The sequence below is a fragment of the Neofelis nebulosa genome, chromosome 7 (assembly GCF_028018385.1).
Source record: "Neofelis nebulosa isolate mNeoNeb1 chromosome 7, mNeoNeb1.pri, whole genome shotgun sequence".
Taxonomy (NCBI): domain Eukaryota; kingdom Metazoa; phylum Chordata; class Mammalia; order Carnivora; family Felidae; genus Neofelis; species Neofelis nebulosa.
Window position 1 is genome coordinate 30,924,730 of NC_080788.1, and position 23,582 is coordinate 30,948,311.

The window sequence follows — 23,582 nt, forward strand, 5'->3', positions numbered from 1 at the left end:
ATAGTAAAAACTAGTTGTTCAGTTATAGGTTCTCCAAAAGTAATAATGCCAGAATATGAAGCATGATGAAGCATTAGGGATACTTCAAACTCCTAGCCTACAGATGGTCTCGATCACAGAATGGCCAAATTAATAGCAAAGCACAAAATATGGTCCAGAAGGAAAAGAGAGAGAGAGAGAAACACTACTTACACAAGAAAGACAGCAAGAGAGCAAAACAAGCCCTTGGATAAATTATCAGAAATTGAAGTGCTCAGAATTATAGATGTATTAATGCCAATGTGATTCAAAGATAATCTCTGCAGCCTGAACTAAGTCATTTTCCACTCATGGCCCAAAGACTGACATGCTTCATTTATACAACATTTCTACACCATTCATTCATTCCTACAACTTCATGTCTTTGTCACATTAGGCACGATGGGGGTGCCTGGTATCTAATAATGAAACACAGGGTACCTGTGTTCTAACAAGGAAAACACAGGGTACCTACCCTCATGGATGGTCTTTCTTTCTGGTTACAGTCACCAAAAACCTATGTAGACTAAATATAAGGTGCTTTTATCTATCCCGTCTCCCTGCAGAAAAACCGTAATCATTTTTGTTCTTCCCAACCGCAAGTGGGAGTTCAATGATGCAACCACAACGCAGTTTCAATTGCATTAAATCATATGCCTAGAACAGTACAACATAATCCAGGCATTTTTAAAAGTTGAAATAATCCAACTAATTAACTAATTTTTGCTTCCTCTCTCAGTTTCCATGAAGAATTTAATGTGTTCTGCCTACTCAGAAAACAAACTTGAAGAAACCAAATGGCCCTTACCATTTCCAGATTTAAAACGGTAAGCTCGTGTAATACAAGTGCAAGAGCACTGTTTTGATTTTTTTTTAATGGGATAAACTTAAAATATGATAACTCTATGCATAGGAATGATATGTAGTAGTTAAAGAATGAGATAGAACTATATGGACATGGAAGATAGAATGCAGATCAACCAACATACGGAATCTATTAAAGAAAATACAGACACAAAATAAAACTACACACACACAGAATAAAAGATCTGGAAAGATATCAAATTGACTGGAGTGATTACTATTTATTGGGGTAAACAGAGGGAGAGATGCAGAAAGAATTTGGTTTCTCTTTCCATATATTGCTATCTTATTTGATTTCTCCTAGATATATTATTCATCTGTAATTTGTTTAATTAAAAACATTTTTAGGGGCGCCAGGGTGGCTCAGTCGGTTGAGTGTCTTACTCTTAATTTTGGTTCAGGTCATGATCCCAGGGTCGTGGGATCAAGCCCTGGGTTGGACTCTAGACTGAGTGTGAGCCTGCTTAAGATTCTCTCTCTCTTTCTCTCTCTCTCTTTCTCTCTCTCTCCCCCCCCCCACTCTGTCCCTCTCCCTCATTCATGCACTCTCTCTAAAATAAAAATTAAAAAATTTAAACAAACATTTTTAAAGAAACCGTCTCTAAAATCAGATAAACATTCAATATTTAGGATTTGGTCCTTAACTTCAAATACTACAACAAACAAAACTCTTGTTTGACCATAAGAGACTCTTAAATACTGAGAACAAACTGAGGGCTGATGGGGAGTAGGGGGGAGGGGAAAGTGGGTGATGGGCATAGAAGAGGGCACCTGTTAGGATGAGCACTGGGTGTTGTATGGAAACCAATTTGAAATAAATTATATTTAATAAAAAAAAAACTTGTTTGAATAATCAGAACACCTGACATAGCATTTAAGACCCAAAAAACACTTCTACAATTAAACATGAATCTGGAAAATTCAAATTCTAAAAGGAGTAGGTCAAAAGAAAGAAATCATACACTTTCAAAATGCATATTCTAAGCCACAGGAACTAGATAATCTATAAACACTGCTTTCATACATACTCTGTAACTCATTTATTATAACTATGTTTTACAGATTAACCGCTCACACTATTCTCAAATTGCAAACTACCATCTCCAAAATAATCATATTACAAACATGAACAACTTTGTTTTCTTCCCTAAAGTTTTGTTATACATACCATTTCCTTTCCTCCAGAAGTTCAATTTGCTGTAAATTCAGTGGTTCAACTGTAGCACAAAACCTTAAAAATTTCCAGCCTTCTTGTTCTTAGTATTTCCCAAAAATGATACCCAAGGACCAGAAATTGAAATATCACCGTGAGAGTCAACCTGCACTAGTCACAATATAATTGTTAAGGGTATGAAAAGTACTTATGGAAGTAAAATCATGTCCCCTTTCTTGTGCTTCTTAAAAAACAAACATACAAACAAAACTCAATCCAAAAATTGTAGCTCATGGCTTACTAAATTCCCAAATCAGTTATGAACATACTTTTTTATTTTCCAGATTATTAGTCATTTCAACTTCAACCGTCAGATACTGACATGAAAGAACCAAAAATTAATGCAGAGCATATTGTCAATGCATGAGCAACAATGTGGTCTATATTAAAGGTGTCAGTTTTACTTTCCTAGGGAGCTTTTGCTGATATGGATTGGAATTTTTAAGGGCCTAATAATAAAAATTTTTCAGAATTAGATTACAATAAGTAGTCATGAGATCAACATCATCTTTAACCAATTTTGATTAGTATTTTCTAAGCTAAGAATGAGCAGATGTAAAATACATAAATAGCAGAAGTAAAGAAAAAGGACAAAGTTTAGATCCTTTTTCCCTTGTGTCTGAGCACATACCAAACAGGAAAATTCAGAATGGGATAGAAATAAGCAGAGGATTTTTTTTTATAATAGAATCGCTTTTCAAAAATGAGTATCTAGCCTACACATCAGGGAGAAAGATCAACCAGGGGAAGAAAAAACCCAAGTTACCTCTTCCCTGCCTTTAATTGAGACCCATCATTTCATTCAATCAATAGATCACTCAGTTTTCATTCGGCCATATGCTCTACACTGTCACTGCATATCTCTTTCCTTAATATGTACTGTATTTCTTTCTTTCTTTTTTTAAGTTTATTTAAGTAATCTCTACACCCAATGTGGGGTTCAAACTGATGACCCTGAGATCAAGAGCCACATGCTCTTCCAACCAAGCCAGCCAGGCATCCTGTACTATATTTCTTGATTTTGACAATTTTAACATTTACTGTCATGTATAGAAAATGAAAAACAGAAAAGTCAAGTGTGATCTGATTATCCTTCTGTCACTAAATATCTAAAGATTCCCAAAGGTGTTGGTGCAAGTAGAAGTAGGGAAATATAATGAAAACAAAAACTGCCAACTACTCTCAGAGTGCATCATTTAGTTATTGTCCTAGCACACAGATAATATTCAGCTGGTTTCTCAAGTTCCTCACTCCCAGGAAACAATGAGGCATACTGTCATAATGCACATACTATTTTACATGAGACTGCTTACTTCATTCATAAGAGATAAAAGGAAGTCAGTTTATCAAAAAATATACCCTAAAAATGGGAAATATCCAAATTTTCAATTGCTACAGATGACTCAGTGAGTGGGCAGTTACAGAAACTCATAGCTGATGCTAGAAAAAGCTAATGTTTTCACGAAGATCACTTTGAAACATTGTTCTGGGTGCACATTATTTGCTCTTGCATTATAATTTTGTTTTACTTCCACACTAAGTATTTATGAAGTGCTGTATCCCTTCTGGAGGAAAAAGATGGAGTTTCTCCCATCATTATATAAATAAGAAAGCCATTCTTATTTGGGGCATTTTCTGATTACTAGACCACACTGCTGTAATTAAAATATTGCTACTTTGCCTCAACAATTTTGGTGTCCAATAAGCATGCATTTGTGTCTCAAATTGGCTGATTTTTAAGCTTATTATAAAGATAGAGCACAGCGGAAATAGTCTTGTCTATCTCTCAATAACTACAAAGAAATTATTAACTCTTTAAGCTAAACAGGTCAAGATATTTAAGTACTAGATGTCTTTTAAAAGTAGATTAATTACAACATATTTTTGAGATACACGTATTTACAGACAAGATCTGATAAATAAAATAATAATAAGTAAAAATAAAAATACAATATGCAATCCTATTTATTAGTTGTATGGGGAAATATTAATTATTACACTTATCATATTCCAAAGAATTAAATAAGAAGGGGCACCTGGGTGGTTTAGTCAGTTAAGTGCCTGACTCTTAATACTGACTCAGGTCATGATCTCACAGTTGTAAGACTGAGCTGCGCACTAAGTGTGGAGCCTGCTTGGGATTCTCTCTCTCTGCTCCTCCCCTGCATGCGCTCGTGCACTCTCTCTCTCTTAAGAAAAATAAACTTAAAAAATAAATAAATAAGAAGAAATAGCACAAACGAAGTAGACATAATACCTTCCACTCATAGCACTCTCAGTTTAGAAAGATCTTTACATATATTCAGACTTTGAAGACAATATTTATTGGGTGCTAGTGTGTAAGACCCTACAGTAAGTCCTAGGGACATAACGATGAATAAGACATGTTCCTTTATTCTCCATTAATCCTATTTGATAATCAAAATCATATTAAGAAAACAGGGCAAGATTATCTCCAGCCTACAGAACAAAATAAAGATTAGAAATATTAAGGAATTTTTTCACATGATCACAAGCTAAATTAAAAGCAAAGCTTGTTCTATACTCTTTGTATATAATATATACATTATATATTCACTAACCTTAGGTATCTTCCTGATCATGCCACATCTTTCTTATCATGCCACAAATTCATTTTAAAAAGAGGAAAATGATTTTAATTGCTACTGTTTCTTAAGAAACAGAAGATTATGGGGACTATGAGGATTACGATAAATGTGTGTGCATGTATACATAGCATATAACATACATAATTTATCTACACATATGTAATATGTACATGTGCATATGCGTTTGTTACTCACCTCATACAAGTACTCTCTACAAGGAAGGATAAATATGTCCTCAGGTCTTCAACTACAAAGTGTACTCACAAACTCTTAGTTATCCAAAATCCTTGAAATATGGAATTGATCTTATTGGCCACTCTGAGAATTGCCACTGCTTAAGTATACCCAGTAAATCCTTACACGCCTGCAAATTTAACATTATTCTGTGACATGAAGGTCCACAAATGTAGGAATATGTCATTTTATTAAGGCAAAGTTTTAAAATTTTGTAAGACACCAAAATAAGTGCTCAGCATCCCCAGTGCCACTTGGCTTTGTAGTTTACTTCTCATGCTAACCTAACCCCCTCCAGAGCACCTGCAAAGTGCTATTTTATTGCATTTTACGGGAGAAATTATATGCTCTAGGACTGTGATAATAGTAGCCACATATGCTACTGAGCACTCAAAATGTGGCTAGTCTGAATTGAGATGTGCTATAAGTAGAAAATATACACCAGATTTTGAAGACTTAGTAAGAAAAAAAAATTGTAAAACATCTCAATAATGTTATTACATTGAGTACCTGTTGCAATGATAATATTTTAATTATACCTAGACTAAATAAAATGCATCATTCAAATTAATTCCATCTGTTTCTTTGTAGTCTTAAAAATGTGGCTACTAGAAAATTTGAAATTACATATGTGGCATGCATTATTTCTTTTGAACAGCACCATTCTAAGATATGCCCAAGAGATCTGAGACACACTCCTTGAGACTATCAAGGGCCTATTCAACTAACGTATCCTGTATTATTGCCAGTTCTCAATCTCTCAGAAAGTGAGCATGGGATGGTAAAGAGTTAGGGTTTTTTGATGGCACAGGAAAATGTCCATAATATATTATCATAAAAAAAGCAAAATATGAGATAATTAAAAAGTAGAGATGCTTCAAACATGCATGTAAGCCATTCAAATTAAGTTTAACAATATGAAAAAGAGAAAAATATCAATTCCTCTAAAAGAAAAGCATCTCCTATAGTGAGCACAATCTCCTGTCTCCTCGGCCAGTCTCAGCTCCTACGTGCCTCTCACAGTATGACCAGCTTACTGTACTGACTATAACTGACACATAAAGCGTATCTCTACTGTCCACAGTATGATGTCAACTAGGCATTATGAAATACATATGCACACAAAAAAATAGGGGAAAAGGCACCAAATTATTAGTACTGGTTATCTCTGGATGGCAGAATAGCAGATTTCCTACTTTTAACGTACCCTATATTTTTCCAATTTTTTCTACAATAAAAGTTAACTTTTCCCTATCATAAAAGCTAGTAATTTTTAACGATGTGTAGTTTGATAACTAGTAAAGATTTAAAGATAAAAAGGACAAAGAGAATTAGAGGGAAATCATTCTATACAGGACTCAGTCTCCTGGTCAGCCAACCAGTCCATGAAAACCCAGACCACACAGTCCAATAGGAGATAGAGATAACATTCATGCAGCTACAAAGCCCTGAAAAGTATTTGTCTTTTACAAAAGAATACAAAATACAACCTTCTCTAGATGACAAGATTTTTTGCTAGACTTCCAGAGTATAAAACTGAGAACAGAACTACAAGTTGCATTTATAATAATAGGATTCAAATTGTTTTTAATTTTATTTATTTATTTTGAGAGAGAGAGAGAAAGGCAGAGAGAAATGGAGATAGAGAATCCCAAGCAGGCTCCATGACATCAGCATGGAGCCTGATGTGGGGCTCAGTCTCACAAACCACAAGACCATGACCTGAGCCAAAATCCAGAGCGGGAGGCTTAACCCACTGAGCCACCCAAACACCCCTATAATAGGATTCAAATTTTATTTGCTTATGTTTAATAAACATATTCATGTGAAATAAAATCTAAGTCAATAATTAAAGTTCAACTCCTTAAATTAGGAACTACTGTATTTATAAATTATTTCTATGCTACTGATAGTGCAATTTACATATGCACTAAAGGTATCATTCCATAAGTTATATTTGTATGGGAAGGAGTATATTAAGAAACAATGTAAACTTGTTCTTACACTGTATAGAAGGAAAGAGGTTATCAAACCACAAGGTTCTCTTCTGGACTTCTCATCACTCTTTACATTATTATACTAACTGCTTACATTACATTAACCTCCTTACTGAATGTGGAAACTAACCACCTCTTTTAACTTCAGGATGAATAGTTGAATTAAGATCTGGCAGTCTACCTGCAATATTTTGTTATGAGGTTTAACACTGCAAATACAGCCAGTCTCTGATAGGTAAATGCTGAAAAACAGTCTGGGGACATTGCTGCTAAAAGAATTTCCAAGTCAAGGAGAGAACTGGCATTAGGAAAATTCTTTTTTATTGCTTCTCCAATGCCTTAAATCATCTTTCACACAAACTCCCACATTACTCCTACTTCATACCCAAATAAAATCTATAAAAACTGCTGCACACCTGGGAAGAAGGCAGTTTCTCAACATTTGAAATATTCAACTCAGTGTTCCAAAATATTGAAGAAGCATACCGTGGCATCTTCCCTTGTAGTAACAAAAGTAACTGAATCTACTTTGAAAATTCTGGGAGGGTGAGGGGGTTAGACTAACTTTAAACAATGAAAAGTACTTCCGTCATATAAAGGATTTATGAGAAAAACAGGTTTCCTGTTTTCCTGTTTGGTTCATCAATGGAACCAAAGAAACTCAGGAAGGTAGAGGTAGGAGAGTAAGAGAAAAACTTGTGGATTAAACTGTAAATACACTGAAGTTAAAATCTTTCATTAATTTTTAAATATTTCTACCATCCTTTATTTTATTCAACAAATACATGATACTTCCTATGCCCCAGGCATTATTTTAAGCACTTTGTAAGTATTAGCTCATTAAAAACCCTTTGGGGGTGCCTGGGTGGCTCCGTTGGTTACTCGAGCAACTTCAACTCAGGTCATGATCTCGTGGTTTATGAGTTCAAGCCCCACGTCGGGCTCTGTGCTGATAGCTCAGAGCCTGAAACCTGCTTCAGATTCTGTGTCTCCCTCTCTCTCTGCCCTTCCCCCACTCACATTCTGTCTCTCCTTCCTTCAAAAATAAATAAACATTAAAAAACAAAACAAAAACACCTTTGACTTTGGTACTATCATTATGCCCATTTTACAGATAAGAACACTAAGGCATAGAGACGTAAAATAACTTTCCCAAGATCACACAGCTAGTTAAGTGGCAGAGCTGAGATTCAATCCCAGGCAGTGTGGGTCTAGAATCCATGCTTTTGACCATAATGCAATGCTGACTCTGAAAAAGTAATATGTTCTCGAAAGCCCATTTCTAACTTATAGTTACATATTTCATAAAAATCTGATAAACAAATTAAGAGGAAAAAAATGGAGATAGCAAAAGAGTAGAAACCCTATTTTTCATAGTTCTAATACATCACTATGAATAATATATTGATATACTTCACATCAGCCTTTTTTCTTTTTTCACATAGGATTTTTTTTTCTCCTTTAATTATCACTCAGCGCACATGATTTGCTAGAAAAGGAAAAACTTTAAGATACTAGTCTCTCAGTATTTTTAGAATAACAGTTAAAATTAATTAAACACTTATATATCAAAACATTTACATGCTTGCTATCTATTACTTCACTTCACAAGTAGGTATAAATAGTCCTCATTTTACAAATGAGGAAGCCTAAGAATAGTTAAGAAACAAACTTAACATCAAACATCTAGTATGTAGTTAAGCCAGGATTCAAATTCAAGCAGTCTGACTCCTGAACTAGAACTCTACTGCTAGAGGGTAGGATTGCAGGCTACTTAAAAAGCAGTGATCATGCTTTTACAGAGTAGTATTATTTGTCTTAGTCTGAAACAAAGATGTTACCATACAGATTTATTTTACCTTGCCCTAATTGTGACTTAGACAAACCAAAGTTTTTAGTATCCTAAGTCTTCTTGAACAAGCTAAGTAACTCTTCATGTCTTACCTCATGCCTGCAAGTATCATACGTACTTCCTTCACCCAACAATCATTTGAGTATCCATTATGCACTAGGTACCATGCTAATAAGACACCAAATTGGCAAAGTTGTTATGCATTTATATATATCGGTGTGTTGTATTTATTAGTTGTGAGAAACTTAAGCATACTTATATGCTGAGTGGAAAGAGACTCTGCCTTAGGTGCCAATCAATTCGGTGGAATAAATGAGAATAGAATCCTGCAATTCTCTGCCCCTTATTCTATAAAGTAGATAAATCCATTTTTTCTTACAATTCCTTCAGAGTGACTGAGAAATAATTACTCAATAGGTATGATTAATCTGTCTCATTCTATACTACCTCATCAGCAGGCAATGAAAGCCTATCCATTTTTAGTACAAAGGAGATGAAATTAAAATATTTTACTAAAAACCTCAGTTTACCAGGTTATAAGTTTAAATTACTGTTAAAGTTCTATAAATGGGGGCGCCTGGGTGGCTCAGTCGGTTAAGCGGCCGACTTTGGCTCAGGTCATGATCTCGCGGTCCGTGAGTTCAAGCCCCGCGTCGGGCTCTGTGCTGACAGCTCAGAGCCTGAAGCCTGTTTCGGATTCTGTGTCTCACTCTCTCTCTGACCCTCCCCCATTCATGCTCTGTCTCTCTCTGTCTCAAAAATAAACGTTAAAAAATTTTAAAAAAATAAAAAATAAAAAATAAAGTTCTATAAAGGTATTTTGGGTATGACCTTAATAACCAAATGATAAATGGGAATGTCTAAGGCCATCATAGAAAGAAGCAGTCAAAAATTAAGCATGTTCATAGAAGAAGGTAAGGTGGCCATTGCTGCTTGATTTTACACGGAAACACTTTATTTTAAGCAGGCCTGAGTTGAACCCCACTGATTTTGAAAAGGCAACAGAAAGCCAAAAGTTAAAAAGTAAAGTGCAGCAGAAACCCTAACCAGTTCACTGAGTGGCTTCATTGATAGCCAACAACTATAGGCACCAATTACCAACCCAAAACCTTATAATGGCAGGGAACCAAGAGCAGAAGAACCTAAGAAACCAAGGTCAACACATGGAGGAGCTTCTGCTTGTTGGTAATTACTAGTTGTGTGCATGACGCCCTGATGAGTTTCCTGACCGGCACGCGCTTATTACATTAATGTCTACATGGAGCTGGCGTACATGAGTTTGGCTCTTATGCCCATGTCGTCTAACAAGCTTCTCTAGGATGTTGTATCTATACTATTATCCAGTATTTGTCTTCCACTGCTAGTCTTTTTAAGTCTGAAATTTGTCTCATCCTAGATTGTAAATTTTTGGAAGAAGGGAGCAAGGTTAACCCCAAAACAGTTCAGTGCCTTGAAAATAATACATATTGAATAAGTGCTCATTACTGATGGATATGGAATCTACCCTATAGCCACATCCTAATCCTTATCATTTTGCAGAACTAATCCTCCTCATCTCTCTGACCAGTAGGTCCCAGGGGTCAGTCCTTGAACTTCTCTATCAACACTCACTCCTCAGGCAATTTCACCTATACAGACAATTCCCAAATGTATGCAACTTGGACCATTCTCCTCTGAACTTCAGATTCATTTGTTCAACTGCTGACTTGACATCTCTCATCTCAAAAACCTAGGCAGTCTGGAAAAGAATTCCTGAACTCTCCCCAGAAATCTGCTCTGCCCACAGTCTTCACATCTCTGCTAATGACATCTCCATCCTTCCCTTTCTCAAGCCAAAAACCATGGAGTCATCCTTGACAACTCTCTTTTCACATTCCACATCCAATCCATCAGCAAATATAGTTGGATCAAAACATATCCAATTGGAGTCACATAAGTATAAAATGCCTGCCTATTTTTATATACAGAAATAAATATAGATATGTGTGGACGCAGATTAGTATACGTACATGTATTTCCTAGCTCTCTGTCCACTGAGCGTGACTAGAAGCAGTGACATTCCAATAACAACAAGCACACCTACCATCCAGATCTTGGCCTCCAAATACCACTCTCTGATAAAAGGAACCACAGCTTCTTAAAAAAATGAGTCTAGGGATGCTGCAGGAAAAATACACAACAAGCCTGAAGCATCTAGTAGTACTAGAGAATAAAGACATGTACGTGTACACACACAAAGGATAGAAGAATGTCAAAGGACACAGAGTCAACCTAAAAGAGATCTCAATGGCCAAAGCTAGAATAATTTGGGCAATAAAATAAATAACGTTAGCACTGCACTATAACCCTAACAATAAAATAAATGTCCATGAATTGAAACTGATATCAATGATTAAATAGGTAGATAGAAAAATAGAGAAGGAATAAGCCTTCCTTACAAAAGAATTCCAGTTAATAAATACAGAAAAAATAAGAGAAATAAAGAAGCACTTTTAGAACACCATAGCCATAATTACTGCAGGCATAATCTACAGATGAATGCTAAAATTAGGGAGCAGAAACAGGATACTGGCAAAGCCTCTAAGTATCCACCCCAAAATATTTACCAATTACTGTAGTGGTTTTAATATATGTCCATAAATTCTTTGATTCTCCTCCTCTAGGAAGTGGGAGTTTCATTCCCCTCCCCTTGAGTGTGGGCTGGTCTTAGCAACTTGCTTCTAATGAACAGAGTACAGAAAGGGAAAAATAACTTTCCAGGGGAGAAATTTGCCAGAAAACACCTTAACAAAATGATCATCAGTGATGTCACGTTGGTATCATGCATCTCCTAAGAGCACTTCACTTTTTTTCAATGTTTATTTATTTTGAGAGAGAGAAAAAGGGAGAGAGCACACGTGTGTGCACACACGTGCATGAGCTGGAGAGGGGGCAGAGAGAGAGAGGGAGAAAGAATTTCCTAAGCAGGCTCCGTGCAGTCAGCACATGGAGCCTGACTCAGGGCTCAAGCTCACGAACTGTGAGATCATGACCTGGGCCAAATCAAGAGTCAGATGCTTAACCGACTGAGCCACCCAGGCGCCCCAAAAGGGCCCTTCACTTTTATGGTATTCTTACCCCCAAAATCCATAACCCCATTTAAGTGAGAAAACATCAGACAAATCCAAATGGAGGAACGGTCTACAAAATACCTAACTAGTACTCTTTAAAAGTATAAGGTCATTGGGGCGCCTGGGTGGCGCAGTCGGTTAAGCGTCCGACTTCAGCCAGGTCACGATCTCGCGGTCTGTGAGTTCGAGCCCCGGGTCAGGCTCTGGGCTGATGGCTCGGAGCCTGGAGCCTGTTTCCGATTCTGTGTCTCCCTCTCTCTCTGCCCCTCCCCCGTTCATGCTCTGTCTCTCTCTGTCCCAAAAATAAAAAAATTAAAAAAATTAAAAAATAAATAAAAGTATAAGGTCATAAAAGAAAAGACCAAGAAACTATCATACACTAGAAGAGATAAAGGAGACTTGACAATCAAAAGCATTGTAGTATCCTGGTTTGCATATGGAATGGAAAAAGGTTATTAGTGGAAAAACTGGTAAAATACAAGTAAAATTAGGAGTTCGGTTGAGCATTGTAGGACTGTTAATTTCTCAGCTTGATAAATGGTTATGTAAGATGTTAATATTAGGGGAAACAGGGTGAAGGGTATTTGGAAGTAGTTCTTAACAGAAGCAATTTTGCCCCATAAGAACCATTGGGCAATGTCTGGAAACATTTTTTTTTTTTAATGTTTGTTTACCTTTGAGAAGAGAGAGCCTGAGTGTGAGCAGGGGCAGGGCAGAGAGAGGGAGACACAGAATCCAAAGCAGGGTCCAGGCTCTTAGCCATCAGCACAGAGCCTGACATGGGGCTCAAACTCCCAAACCACGAGGTCACAACCTGAGTTGAAGTCGGACGCTTAACTGACTAAGCCACCCAGGCACCCTTGGAAACATCTTTTGATTGTTACTGCTGGGGGGATGGTAGTAGCATCTAGTGGATAAAGGCCAGGGATGCTACATAACATACTACTGCACAGGGCAAAACCCAGCAACAAAGGATTATCTAGTCCAAAATGTCAATAGTGCAGATGTAGAGAAACACCAGTTTAAGGAAACTCTATGTATTATCTCTGCAACTGTTCTGTAACTCTCACAGATCCAATCGCTTCTCATCAATTCCCAGGTCCAAGACAGCAATATCTCCCAACTTCATATTTTGGAAAGCCTCCTAACTGGTCCTCTTGGCTTTACTCTGTACCTCAGACTACTTTCAACACAGTGGCTCAGAGTGAAGCATTTAAAGCATAAATCCAATCATGCCATTCCTTTGCTCAAAATCCTGTAATAGTTTCCATCTCACAAAGTAAACATCCAAGTGCTTACAAAGGCCTACAGGTTCTATGAAATTCGGACCCAGTCATCTCTGTGACCTCACCACCTTCTTCTCTTCTATTCACTCCAGTCCAGGCTCACTGGCCTCCAAGAGCTCAGAGAATACAACAAGCACACCTCTGTTTCGGGGCCAATGCAAAATGTTTCTTCCACCTAGTATGCCCCCTACTTCTTTCAAGTTTTTGCTCACTTTTCACCAAGTCTTTCTCAGACATCCTTTTCAAAAGTGCACATACCTGGGGTGCCTGGGTAGTTCAGTCGGTTGAATGTCCAACTTTGGCTCAGGTCATGATGTCACAGCTGATGAGTTCAAGTCCCATGTTGGGCTCTGTGCAGATAGCTGCTTCAAATTCTGTGTCTCCCTCTCTCTGTCCCTCCCCTGCTCACACTGTGTCTCCCTCTCTCTCAAAAATAAATATTTTTTTAAATTAATAAATTTTAAAAAGTGAACATACCCTATGGCATTCCTGTCCCTCTTGCCTGCTTTTTCTCCACAGCACTTATCTATCACCTTCTGATACTCTCACTTACTTATTTTGTTTAATGTCTGTCTCACACTCTCTAGAATGTAAGATCCATGAAGGCAAGAATTCTGTGTGTTTGGTTCACTATTGTAACCTGTGCACCTAGAGTAATGCCTGGCACGTGTACTAAATGGTCAACAAACATTTGTTAAATGAATGATCAGCTCTGAAATCCTAAATTAAATATCCCAGTGTCTTTGCACCAATTTTCACCACTACTGCATCTTCTGTCTTATCTCCTTACTTGAGAAGAATATGATTTGGGGGCACCTGCCTGGTTCAGTGGGTGGAACATGCAACTCTTGATCTGGGCGTTGTGAGCTCAAGCCCCCCACTAGGCCTAGAGCTTACTTAAAAAATAAAAATTCTAAAAGAAGAAAACAAAGGAGGGGGAGTAAGTGGAGGATATGATTTGGAGAAAAAAGAATGGGCTTTGCATCATGGTTTCATCACTTGATAGTGTATGTTTCTGGACAGATTATTTAACCTCTCTAATCCTGTTTCTTCATGTCACAGAGAATGACAAAGGGAAGACTGTAAGATTAGTAACACATTGTACAGTAAGTGTTAGAATTAGAAATAAAGTGTTAAAGTGTCTAGCATATAGAAGGTACTCCATAAATAAAAGCTAATATTATCGCTTCCTCCTCACTAGCTCTTTAGCTTCACAATGACATCTATCTAGCTGTTCATGCCCTTTGTTTTCTCCTAATTGAATCACCCCTTCCAGGCTTCCTGTTGATGATCCAGCCTGGACTCCACAATTCCTTGATTTAGTAACAATCCTCAATATCTCTAATTTCCTTGTCCTTTAGGAATCTCTCCCAAGCAGGCATCTGCAAAGCAATAACAGCCTGGGCTCCGGTACTGAACTACCAGGCTTTGAACTCTAGCTGTTCATCTTATAATCAAGATTAACAGTAGGAACCTTACGAGTTCTTGGGAGTATTAAATGGTTTCCTTCAGCTATACCCAGAGTGATCATGCTGGAGAAAACAATCAAACAACCATGCAAACTGTTGCCTCTACAAATCCAAGGTGTACAATTTCAAACGGGCCCTCCAATGATGCCTAACAACGCTTCTTCACTTTCTTAGTCATGTGTGTATCTGTGTGTACGCCCCTCTCTTGCTCCTCCTCCCCAGAGCCCTCACATTCCCTTGGAAGCTGTTATAAAATCACATACCTTTTTTTTTTTTTTTTTTTTTTTTTTTAACTCACACACACTTTGTAAGAACTCCTATTCTACCACATTCTCCTTCACTCTTAGCAGGTACTCAAAAATGATACATGTCATCAACTCATTCTCCTTCCTGCCCTTGTCAGTTACAAACTTTACCTCCTTCCTTTTGGCTCACTGGGGAAAGGAAAATCATCTCCTACCCAAAGCCAATTTCTCTACCTATGCCTTGGATCCCATCCCCTCCTATTGCTTCCAAATCCTTGGCCTAATCAATCATCTCTCTCCCCCTCCCCACCCACCCATTTCTCTCCAACTGTAGTTCTTTTCCATGCCACAGAAATGTGCACAAGAGTCTCTCAATTTAAAAAAAAAAATTATATTTTTATTTTATTTTTGAGAGAGAGACAGAGTGCGAGTGGAGGGAGGGGCAGAGAGAGAAGGAGACACAGAATCTGAAGCAGGCTCCAGGCTCTGAGCTGTCAGCAGAGAGCCCAATGGGGGGCTCAAACTCAAGAGACAGTGAGATCATGACAGGAGCCGAAGTGGGACACCCAACCGACTGAGCCACCCAGGCTCCCCAAGATCCTCTCAATTTAAAAAGGGAAGGGGAATAAACTTCTCTAAATCCCTTCCATCTCCCTCCACCTATACTCTCCTTTCAGTTCTGTGTTGAAAACACTGTATTAGCCCCTTAATTAGCTAATTAATGCTTAATTAGCTAAGCATCTGTCATTCACTCTTCAACCCCCTAAACGCATTACAATGTAGCTACCTGCACTTACTGAAGTTACAAATGACAATCATCAAGTCTCAGAGATTTTATTCAGCCCTTACCTTTTTTGGCCTTTTCATGGCAGGATACAGTGTTGACCACTTCTAGTCCTTGAAATATTCTCCTCCCTCAGCTTCTGTGACAAATCTCTCATAGCTTCCTTTTTTCATCTTTGGTCAGTCTGGCACAGATGGTTGGCTTCTTTCTCTTCAGTTGCCTGCCCCATTCAGTAGCTCACCACATAAATGTAGGAATCATCCTAAATCTTCAACCTTGCTCAACTCCATAATCTGATTATGTACCCTGAACTGCTGATAATATAATATTTCCTAAATCTCTCATATACCCACTCCTTGCTTTATATCCCTCATCCTTTCTCAACAAGAGTGGCTGGCTTCCTAACTGACCTTACTTCCAGTTTTGCCCTTCTCTAATCCAGCATTCACTTCATTGACAACATGATAGGTCTAAAACACAAACCTGATTCCATCACAACATTTTTTCCGCACTAAATCCTCACAGCCTTCAGGATACAGTTAAAGCTTCTTAACATGGTTCATAAGGCATTCAGTATTTTGGCTTCTTACCACTTTACTGGCCCTTGTTCTAAAACTGTACTGTCTTCCTGTGGCTACTGAGTACTTGAATGTGACTAGTCTAAACTTAAGATGTGCTTTAAATGTAAAATACAGGGGTGCCTAGGTGACTCTGACAGTTAAACGTCTGACTTTGACTCAGGTCTGATCTCATGGTTCTTGGGATCAAGCCCCATGTCAGGCTCTGCACTGATAGTGCAAAGCCTCCTTGGGATTCTCTCTCTCTCTCTCTCTCTCTCTCTCTCTGCCCCTCCCCTTGTGCTTTTTCTCTCTCTCAAAATAAATAAGTAAACTTTAAAGTAAATAAATAAATGTAAAATACATACCAGATTCCAAAGACTTAGTATGAAAAGGGAGATGTCAAATATTTCAATAATACTTTCAAAATACTGATCATGTGTTCAAATGATATTATTCTAGCTATATCAAATTAAATAACATATTATTAATATTGTATTATTATTACAGTGTATTGTTAAAAGTAAATAACATTTTATTTTTTTTAATGCAGCTACTAGAAAATTCAAAAATACATATGACATATTTGTGGCTCCTATTATATTTTTATAGGACAGTGCTAGTCCAAACTGTCCTTTCCCTCTTTTCTGCCCTTTCTCTGAACCTAGTTAAGTCCTATTTTTGAAGATTAGCTCAGGGAATCCACAGGGATGCATTTCAGGACTGCCCCTCCCCAAAACCCCAAATCTTAGTCAACTACCCCTCCTGTTGCTTCCATCCATAGGAATCTACTTACTCCTGTGTCATATATCACATCACATTGTTAATTATCAGTTATCCACTATCTTCTCCTCCTAAACTGTACACTGCTTGCAAAAAGGAATATCATTCTACATATTCTCAGGGTCCACCATGCCTAACACTTAAAAGGCAATCGAAATATTTGTCAAATAAATACGAACTATCTATTCTTGGCCTCAAAGTTCTTAGAATTTCTAGTTCTTCAATGAAAACAAACCAGCAGTGAAGGAGCCTAGACTTTCAAAGGAGCTCTAGTAATGAAAGGACTGGGGTGGTGGCGAGGAGTAGGAATTAAAGAGAGAACAGCAATGAGAAAGTAAAGCTCATCACACATATCTGCCTCTTACAGTGAAAATAGGGATTCGCAGCAGTGATATGGAACCTTGAACTCACACTTTGCATGCCAGGGGCCACAGTTTGGTTCCTAAATTACTTAAACAGCCCAGCTAACAAAAGAGTATGATTTGGCAGGTTTCAACACAAACAGCGAGAGCCCAGCACCTGTTCCACTTAAACAGCACATCATTACAGTTAAAAACAACAACAAATCTCTCTCATGAAGCAAATGCTAATCTCATGATGCTTCACCATGGAGCAATTTAGAAGAGTTATTATATGAAATGTGCCAAAGCATGAATTTATGGCTGATGCTTATTTGGCAAATATGGTTGGCACTGCTAGATGTTGAAAAACATGTATGCAAATAAGCAAATAAAAGTTTTTAAGCCCTCAGACTTAAATATTTACATTACCATAAATGTACAAAGATAAATGTTTATATGAGTACACATATAATGCATTCCAGGAACATTTTTTAATGTGATTGTCAGAAACAGTTATGAAGTGGCATTATTTCTTTATGGGCCTCAGGATAGGCTTTTAAAAACAAATTCTGACAGAATGTTAATGGGGTACAAACATTAGTGAGGAAGTTTCTCTGTACTATCCCTGGGTAAAATGAATACTCGTGTCATAACAGTTCAAAGCAATCATATCTTTTCCTTTCACCAAACTATTTTCTTCCCATCCTGGAACCCAGCCAAACATAAATATCAGCCCCTAAATGGGGGGTAGAAGATGGAAAGGAACATCACACATCACAAAGCCTTAAAGAAAATAATTTGACATTTTTTCCCACATAATATAATCAACTTGAAGTCTCCAAAATAAAGACATGATCAAATATTTCCCCCCTGACAGCTATGGAAAGATGTTTGTTTTTTCACATAGTTTGTGAGTTGGTCATAGCCAAAACTCACTAGCAATGGTATGAATTCTGCTTCCATTGTTAACTATTAATCTCTGGGCTGAAGCTGTAACTCCCATCTTTGAAGCCAAGAAAATGTACCATATCAGCCATTATAGTTTACTAAACGAGTCACCAAAGAGAAGAAGTGCCAGGCACTTCAGAAAGTAATTAAGGCAGCCAGTGAATTGAGCTATCTAGAAATGCTGTGAAATTACAGAAGCCATCATGAAGCAAGTATCCAAGATTGCTCATGGAAAGTTTTACCCCTGTGCATAATTCACGTTTTTCACTTCCACACTGCGGAGAGCAATATGGGTTCTCCCACTACACACATTTCTACATCATTTCATTTATCAGGGGGAAAAAATTAAAAAGCTGTAGCTGAACAAAAATCAGTACGCAGGCCCAAAACAGAATCCTCAAGGCAAACCCAATTCAGGTGAAAAGCTGTTGACATACATCATCCAATGACCTAAAAATAGCCTTTTATGTAAGTCTCCAAATATTTAATTCAACATAGAACCTTACCATATTTAACAGAAGCAGAAGAAAAATGTATTAGCTTTTCTATAGCAAAGCCAATAAAGATGAAATCATAGTTTTCTTTTAACTCGTCACTATCCCCTCAACGCCAGCCTTCTAATAACTCCATTCCAAAGCTCTCAAATTCTTAAACTTGGATATTGAAAACAAACAAACAAACAAACCGGATTGCAAAAAGTAACATTTAAAGGTGGGAAAGCTCCTCTTTCCTGTCGCTCTCAGCAGTCTTTAAGGTTGTCAAAGGAAGAAAAAAAATTAAATTCTCAGACGGATGGTGCAGGAGACGGGGCGGGGGAGGGAAGGGGGTTCAGACCGCTAGTCCTCAACGCGGGAGGTAAGGAAAGTAGCAAGAACGGATGAGTCAAAGGGCAAAGGAGAAACAAATTGACCAACCGAACCACTGAAAATCCCCAAACAACCGAGCAAACCCGCACATTAGCGGGCTCACAAGCCGCAGGGCCAAGTTGAATAGGAAAGAGCCGTGGGGTTTCGTCCTGGCGCGGTTGGCGAGCCTGCGCCGGATCCTCCTGGGTTGGGAGCGGGATGACCGTGTAGACTGAAGAACGAGAAGCCCTTCCTGCCCCACTGCATCCAGCTCTTTACAGGCTTCACTTTCCCCAGCAGCCTCCCAGCCGCGCCCGGGGGCGTCCCTCGTCTCCAGGTCCCAAGTTTCCCTCCTCTGGGGGGCGCCGAGCTACCGGGGCCCCAGCCGCCGCGGGAGAGGGCGGGGGCGGGAGCGGGGGGCGCCAGAGGGCCCGGGGGCGGCGGGGCGCGGGGGTGACCGGAGATCCCGCGCCTGGCGGACGCACCCACCGCCTGGGCCCCCGCGGCGGCGCCTCTCGACCCTGCGCCGCCCCCCCTCCATTCTCCCAGGTCAGCGCCCTCACCCCAGGACGACCGTGGTCCCACAAATCGGCGCGAGAGAAGGGAACAGAGGGGACGCGGGCAGCCCTGCCCCCGTTACCTGAAAGGAGCACATGCCGCTGTGGTGACCACCATTGCCGGCCGTCCCGTCCCCTTCCTGGTGACCAGGGCCGCCGCCACCGAGCAACTGACACTGACTAACAAGTAACTAACTACTCGCCGCCGCCGAGTCGGCCGCGCGCTCCCGGCCGCCCGCCCAGCCCACCAGCCTGCCCGCCTCCTCCCAGCCCCGCGCGCCGCCCCTCCGCGCGCACACTCTCCTTGACGAGCGAGCACGCGCGCGCGCACGAGCCCTCGGTACTCGGCATTCTCCCCAGTCTCGCCTCGGCCCCGCGGGAGGAGTCACGGTGAGGCCCCTCCTCTCGCGTGCCTACCTCCAGAAGATGAGCCTATGAGGGCGCCTGACTGGCTGAGGAGGGCGTGGCCAAAGGAAGAAGGCGGGACGACCAGGACCTTGCGCCGAAAGCGAAGGGAAATTTTGGTTCCTTAAATTCCAGAGGAAAAGGGCAACGAAGTACTGGCCCTTGTGGTACCGAAGTTCCCTGGTCAGCCTGCCCTCGAATACATAATGTGTATTTTCAAGGACTCCAGTATATAGCAATTACCGATTTAAGTCCCAATACTTTCTGCAGGCCTTAGCAATTAAAAAAAAAACTACATATCCCAGAAGTCTCCGCGAAAATAAATCTCACCTTGCGTAATCACGTAATCCTTCGCCGCATTTGAACAAAATAATCCCTTCATTATTCTGAAGGAATGGGGAATAATATTCCATTTGCCTACTCACCGGAACAATTTTAAATGCTACTGCGATAGCAAAAGTTGCCTATGGGAAGATGGTTAAGCGATTAAAGGGAAAGAGACGATATCAAAATAAAGTACTGCGGAGGAATTTTTTTCATGCTGTGAGACGTCGGAGTGAGAAGAGTGAAGGCGATTGAGAGGGGCTCAGGGAATTGTCCTCTGTGCAAGGGACTTTCTTTAGGCCCCAGGCCCCTGCCCACCCCTATCGTCAGCAGGTCAGTAAGCAAGGCGAGCTTCGGGGTGGCCACAGTGGAGGTACCCTTCACCCCTTGAAGATCATCTCTCTTTTGCTGTTGTTACTGGTTCGTCTCGGTTTGAGGCCGTCTGAATGGGGGCGCTTCACTTCCGGCTGGGGGAGGGGAGGAAGACCGTCCTGGGGGAGGGGGAAAACATAACCCATTTCCTGTGGGGGTAGGGTGATGGATTGGGGGTGTCCAACTCCCTTCTAGTGCCGGTGAAGGCTTGAAAAGGTGATACTTGGTGCCATTTGCATAGACGGTATCTTAAAGCCTTGGGATTGTGTTTTACGTGGAAAGTTATGTTGTTCCACAAAGTTGTGCTAATCACCAGCCTCCAGTCAGAATTTGAGTTTTGTTTCCATGTGTAAGATGGAAAATTTCCTTCCCCCCAAATTTTTTTAAATGCCTTCATCAAAGTATTTGAAGACCCTTGTTAAAATTTCTCAGTTGTACAAGACAGACTTTCTTGTGTGATTAATGAATTGCCCACCTCTGCTCCCCTACTCAAGTCCAACCTTGACTGAGTGAGGTATAGTGGTGTTCTCTGCCTTGACATGCCACAGGAACTCTGTAGCTGCTCTTATAAGGAGGTGGTTCATTACAGGACTCAATGGTTTACATAAATTTTGAGGCATTTTCGCCTTACAAACGTGGAAGTATTGTACTGAAGTACTGAAATACTTGGTATTACCTCAACTGATAACCATTGTTATCTTAAATTCTTAGGCCTGTTTATTTTAGGCTACAGATTTTACTCTGTACCTGAAAACAAGTTCCTCAGCCTTAAAAATTCTTACATGTAACTTAACATATAGCATTTGTGAAAGTTGTGCTTTAGTACATTTTTCCCCTTTATAATTTAATTAATGTCAGCACCAATTAAAAACTGGTATCTGCTCTTTGTGGTTTTAAACCATGGTGCAAGGATCATGGTACTCAGCTAGATTTTAAAGTGGTAATAAACACAATTTTGATTCCTTGGCTGCTCCTTTCAGGTACCACTGTGTGTGCGTGTACTGAAGGAATCAAACTTTTTGGAGCTTATGAAATCTCAGCTTTAGTAATTTTAGAACATCAAGTGAACTGTAATGTCTTTAAAGACATTTTGAAAGAGTAAGGCCTGTGTACTTTTTCCTTTGGGATTTGTTACCTAATCTATCCTCAGAATTTGCAGCTGTTTTAATTATAGTTCTTTTAAAAAGCTATTTCATTTAGAGTTTAATAGAAAATGTGTTTTCAACTAAAGATTACAGTAAGGAAAATATGTTTTAACCTTCTGTAGACATAAAAACAAAAACAAAAACACTAAGGCCCTAAAATCAGTGAGTAACCTTTTGAAAGACAAAATTTCTGCAATAATTGAAAAGGCAAGACATGATAATGTCTCTTATTATTAACTGAAAGTTAGGAACATGTAGACTGCCTCAAGCAAGTATTAATTAATTGATTAGAAAGTGTTCACTATCGTCCATATTAATGTAATATAAAAGAAAATATGATATGACCACTCTGATAAATTAACTATTAAACTGTAGTATTAGGAATTCTTGAAGTAAGCAAAGATTGTGGAACTGAATGAAAAAGATAGAGGAAATGTAGTTAAAATATTGATTGAGATACAAAGGCAGTGTTGCCTTTGGAAACTAGGAAGCAGAGGTTTTTTTTTAATTGGTCTTTATGCTATCCCATGGAAGAATTGTAGTAATATAGAAATAAGAAAAATCGGGGCACCTGGGTGGCTTAGTGGGTTAAGCAACCGACCTCGCTCAGGTCACGATCACGTGGCCCGTGAGTTTGAGCCCTGCGTCGGGCTCTGTGCTGACAGCTCAGAGCCTGGAGCCTACTTCAGATTCTGTGTCTCCCTCTCTCTGCCCCTAACCCACTCGTATTCTGTCTCTGTCTCTGTCAAAAATAAACATTAAAAAAAAAAAAATTGTTGATGCCTTTAGGGTATTCAGATTAGTTAGATAACCCTTTTCTTTTCCAAAAACAGTCACTGGATGTACTGCTCCCAAAAGTTTGAAATATTAAAATAATAGGTCAAAATTCTGGATTCCACCTCACTGAAATTTGATTGTTCACAGAGTACTAGATGCTATATAAAGTACGAAAGTGTCTTTTAGTTCTTTTGACCACCTTTCTTTGAAAAATCATGCTAATGTTTGACAACTGTTGTTTTGTTGTACGTTTGTTGGTTTTGGTAGTTTGTTTCTGACATGGGGTTGAGTAGTAAAGAGAATATCCTAGCAACTTGAATCGTTTTTAAACTTACTACTCTGCTGTCTTTATCTCTATTTCAAGACCTTCGAGTGTATTCAAATGAGAATACCCCTTGCATGATTTTTCATTATGCCAGCAATAGTTAACTGAGTGCTTATTGTAGGATAGACCCTGTTCTAGGGACTTGTACTGTATCAGTGAGTATGGACAAATATCCATATTCTCTTGGAGTTTACTGTCTCCAAATGAAAAGTGGAATATTGCTCCCTTGGCATTCCTAAATAGGATTGATCGTATAATCATTCATTGTCCGTATTCCTTCAAGAAGCAGCCCTAAATTTCATCTCTCTTGATCTTGATCATTAAGCCATTCTAAAACCAGTTTTGAATATTTCAGCCTAATTTTCCTCCAGACCATTAAAGCCCCTCTGTTAAATATGTAGTCCTGTTCATTGATACATACATCATGAACTTGCCATTCTGTCCTCCTTTATATAGTAAACACAAAAATGAGCAATAGAGAAAATAGGGTAACAGAGAGGTCTGGTTTCAAAACCGGTGTCC

General features: G+C 39.1%; 2 protein-coding genes across 12 annotated transcripts in view; one reads left to right on the forward strand and one right to left on the reverse strand.

Annotated features, from left to right (window-relative positions):
- Positions 1-19,910, reverse strand: part of PEAK1 (pseudopodium enriched atypical kinase 1) — a 324,368-nt gene extending 304,458 nt beyond the window's left edge. For 3 of the 7 annotated variants that reach the window (XM_058736962.1, XM_058736967.1, XM_058736964.1), the window contains exon 1: positions 19,796-19,910. The gene's annotated coding sequence lies outside the window, so the exon portion shown is untranslated. Of the gene's footprint in view, positions 1-15,746; positions 16,444-19,795 lie in introns of those variants that run through there. The other 4 variants (XM_058736963.1, XM_058736968.1, XM_058736969.1 and 1 more) reach the window with 3 other exon arrangements.
- A 562-nt stretch (positions 19,911-20,472) lies between these two features.
- Positions 20,473-23,582, forward strand: part of HMG20A (high mobility group 20A) — a 69,513-nt gene continuing 66,403 nt past the window's right edge. For all 5 annotated transcript variants that reach the window (XM_058736974.1, XM_058736973.1, XM_058736972.1 and 2 more), the window contains exon 1: positions 20,473-20,774. The gene's annotated coding sequence lies outside the window, so the exon portion shown is untranslated. The remainder of the gene's footprint in view (positions 20,775-23,582) is intronic.